Source organism: Dasypus novemcinctus, chromosome 6, assembly GCF_030445035.2.
Source record: "Dasypus novemcinctus isolate mDasNov1 chromosome 6, mDasNov1.1.hap2, whole genome shotgun sequence".
Lineage (NCBI taxonomy): Eukaryota > Metazoa > Chordata > Mammalia > Cingulata > Dasypodidae > Dasypus > Dasypus novemcinctus.
Genome location: NC_080678.1, coordinates 133222397 through 133226974, shown reverse-complemented (window position 1 = coordinate 133226974; position 4578 = coordinate 133222397). Strand labels below are relative to the sequence as shown.

Here is a 4578-nt window from a genome sequence, read left to right as displayed (position 1 = left end):
TCATCTGATATCAGAAATCTTGAAAATAAAAAGGCAAACAACCCATTTTTAAAATAGGCAAATGATTTGAATCGATACTTCTCCAAAGAAGAAATACATATTGCTAAAAAGTACATGAAAAGATGTATCCTTAGTTATTAGGTAAATATAAATCAAAACTACAATAAGATATCATCTTACACCTATTATACAGGAGGCTATTATGAAAACAGAGGACTACAAGCATTGGAGAGAATGTGGAGGAAAGAGAACACTTATCTACTGCTGGTGTGAATGTAGAATGGTGCAACCATTATGGGAGACAGTTTTGCAGATCCTCAAAAAACTAACTATAGATCTGCCATCTGATCCAGCCATTCCACTGCTGGGTAGATACACAGAAGCATTGACACAGGGACATGAACAGATATATGCACAGCCAAAGTTTATAGCAGTATTATTCACTATTGCCTAAAATTGTAAGCAATCCACATGTCCATCAACAGATGAATGGATAGGCAAACCATGGTATATACAATAAATGGAATATTTCTCAGCTGTAATAAGAAATGCAGTTTTAACACACAGGATAACATGGATGAATCTGGAAGACCTTATGTTGAATAAAGTAAGCCAGTCACTGAAGGACAAATATTACATGACCTCACTGATATGACTTAAGCAAATTGAGCAGACTCACAGAGCTAGATTCTGGAAGATAGCTTAACAGGAGGCAGGTCATAGAGAGTGGTGAGTCAATGCTCATATGGACAAAATCTATGATAAGGTGGAAGGGTGTGGTTGAGCAGTGGATGGGTGTGAGAGTGATGCAGTGATGAGCTTGGGTTCAGTGGTGCTGGTCTGTGAGGGGGAATCGGGTGGGGGCATTTGGTTGGACTATCCATGTAACTGGGGAATGCTTGGAGGAAGGAGCAGGGATTTGGAAGTCTGTGGTTAAAACTACATTGGTGGGAATGTTCTTTTGGCAAATAGGGCAGAGGAGGGTTACTAGTATAGGGAGTTGGGTGTGAGGGATATGCAGGATAGAGCACACCTGGGACATGCCTTTATGGAATATTTAAGTGTTCATCTTGTCATAGTGTGTTATCTCAGTGGGTGGAGACCCACACAATACACAAGAAAATATTAAACTCCTATCCTGGTGAGCCCTGCTATGTTCTCAATTAGAAAGAAAAGAATCTCTCAAGAACATAGGCACTGTGCCTAATAAAAGAAAACAGACCAATATGTCCAGCCCTCAATATTATTGCAAGTAACTATAAATCTTATTTTTCTAAAATTGAAACTTAGTAATACTTACCTGGCAGGGGAGATAACATGATCGTGAAGGGGGTTTTCTCAGGGCAAAGCTTATCCATTGTACTCCATATGTGCTGACTCCTGTCATTTTCCGAAATGCTGGAAATTCGACTGCATAATTTGTGATGGTGGTGAAATAAATAAATAAATTTTAAAAATTGAAACTTAGTGGTTGCCATAAGTTCTGATAACAGGGGGAGAGATGGAACATAGGGCATTTTTTAGGACATTAGAATTGTTCTACATGATCTTGCAGTAACAAATACAGGCCTTTCAAAATTTCATCAAAACTTATAAAAGTGTATGGTGGAAAATGTAAACCATAATGTAAACCATTGACCATGGTTAGTAGCAATGCTTCAATATTTGTACATCAATTGTTAAAAATGTACCATACACATGTAGAATGTCATTAATAGGGAAGAGTGGAAAAGGGGGAGGGCATTAGGTATATGGGCATCTCCTATATTTTCTATGTGACTTTTCTGTAACCTAAAGCTTCTTTGAAAATAAAATGAGAGAAAAAAAAAAAGACAGTGGGGGAACATAGGCAAGAAATTGTCTCTATATATACAACATAATAGATCTTACATGAAAGACAATGTATAAAAATTTTTCATTTCAAATTTTTAATATTTTTTGTTGTTATTTTAAAATTTGTTATTTTATTAATATTATCATTTTTTGGCTTCATTTTTAGAAAGGTTTTGGATCACAACTGTGGCAGAGGAGGATCATAGGTATGGGGTGTTGGTGATGGGACAGTGTATGTGGAGGGGTACACCTGGGGCATGCCTCTAAGGCATATGAATATGCTCCAGTGTTCCTGAGGTGTTGTTTTGGTGGGTGGAAAACTGCACAATAAACAAAAGAATATTGAATTCCCATCCTGGGGAATACTGCTACATTCTCTATTAGAGTGGCAAGAATCCCCCAAGTAAATGGGCAGTGCCTAGTGAAGGAAGACAGATCATTACACCAGGCCCTTGATATTGATGATTGTATTTATGAACCTTTCTTGTGAAATTGAAACTTAACCTAGTATTATATATTGCCTAAGAGTTATCTCCTGAAAGCCTCCTTGTTGCTCTCTCTAAGCCAAACTCAGCATATAAATATACTACCTTCCCTCTGGTGTGGGACATGACTTCTAGGATAAACCTCCCTGGCACTGAGGGATTATTAGGAAGTACCAGCCAGCAATGTATCTGGAAAAAGACCTTGACCAAAAGGGGAAAATATTAAATACAAATGAATTTTTATGGCTAAGAAATTTCAAAGTGAGTCGGAGGTCATTCCAGAGGTTACTCTTATGCATGTCTCAGCAGGATCTCATTGACTGCTACAGTAAACAGTGCCTCAAACTTTAGGGCTCCTGAAGGCTCTAGAGACAGCCAAACACTATAAGCAGGGCAGACAGGCAGTCAGTGGGCCTTACTTTGGAATTTATGCTCCCCAGTGTAACAGAGTTAGACCATTTGTAGTTTCCCTACACATGGCTCTTCTGCCTCTTTTATTTGAACCTGCAATTAGCATTATACTTGTTAAATATATGTCCCAGAGACTTAAATCTTTGATCTGTTCATGTACCAGTTGAGCCCTGAATCTCAGCAGACTTGCAACACCTACTCTCCAGTTCATTGGACTCACCCAGGACAATTAACAAGGAGATGATGATGGACAACACCCATCCCAAGGAAGAGACAATGTCTGCAACTGCAAGCAAGATAATTCCATCCCTCTACCCCATGGAATGTAAGCCCCCTCTCAATTTTAAGCAGAGTGTGCATTACCATCCTAAATCCTCAAAATAGGGGAATAAACAAGGGACTATATAGACTTGTTATAATTCTGTTATAGATTTACTATTATTCTAGCAATGGACGAACTTTTATCATTGATGTAGATGCAGTGGCCACTAGGGGTTCTGAGGGGAGTGAGAGGGAAGAATAGGTGTAACATGGGAACATTTTCAGGACATTGAAATTGTCCTACATGACATTGCAATGGCAGATACAGGCATTATACATTTTGTCAGAACATATAAAATTGTGTGGGGCAAAATGTAAACCCTAAACTACAAGGTTTAGTACAAGATTGGTAGCAATACTTCAATATTTGTTCATCAATTGAAACAAATGTACCGTGCTAGTGGAAGATATTGTTAATGTGGGAAAGTATGGAAGGGGGAGGAAGTGGTGCATATGTGAATCCCCTATATTTTTTATGTAACATTTATGTAATCTAAAGCTTCTTTTAAAAAATTTAAAAATGTTGCTTCCCCGAAAAGATCAATAAAATTGACAAACCTTAACAAGACTAGCAAGGAAAAAAGAGAAAGGATGCAAATACTAAAATGCAGAATGAAAGGAGAGACATTAAAATTGACCTTACAGAAATGAAATGGATTATAAGAATACTCTGAAAACTGTATGCCAACATATTCAATAATTGAGAGGAAATGGGCAAATTCCTAGAAACACACATCTTACCTAAACTGACTCATGTAAATATAGAATATTGCAACATACCTATAACAATTAAAGAGATTGAATAAGTAATCAAAAGCATCCCAACAAAGTAAAACCCAGGACCACATAGCTTCATTGATAAATTTTACCAAATATTCAAAGAAGAATAAGCATCAGTCCTCAAGCTTTTCCAAAAAATTGAAGAGAATGGAACTATTCCTAACTCATTTTATGAAGCAAATGTTACCCTAATATCAAAGCCAGATAATGACATCACAAGAAAAGGAAACTATAGACCAATTTCCTTTATGAACATAGATGCAAAAATCCTCAATAAAATACTAGCAAATCCAATCCAATAGTATATTAAAATAATTATACAATCATGACCAAGTGGGATGTAGGAATGCAAGGATGTTTTAGCATAAGAAAATCAACCAATGTAATAATCCCATTAATAGAATGGAGTAATATATTGACATGGTCATCTCAATTGATACAGACAAGGCTTTTGACAAAATCCAACATCCTTTCATGATTAAAACACTTAGAAAAATAGGAATAGAAGGAACTTCCTCAACTTGATTAAGGACATATCTCTCAGCTACCTGTATACTCAGTGTTGAAAGACTGAATGCCTTCCACTTGAGAACAGGAACAGTACAAGAATGCCTGCTTGCTTTCACCACTGTACTTGTAGTCCTTGCCAGAATAACTAGGCAAGAAAAAGAGGTAAAAAGACCGAAGTCAGAACCAAGGAAGTAAAACCATCTCTATTTGAAGATGACAGGATCCTATATATAGGAGA

The 4578-nt window shown here is 37.0% G+C and overlaps 1 pseudogene; it reads left to right on the top strand.

Annotated features, from left to right (window-relative positions):
• The first annotated feature begins 1292 nt into the window (after positions 1-1292).
• Positions 1293-1478, top strand: LOC131279063 (U1 spliceosomal RNA; annotated as a pseudogene).
• The last annotated feature ends 3100 nt before the right edge of the window (positions 1479-4578 follow it).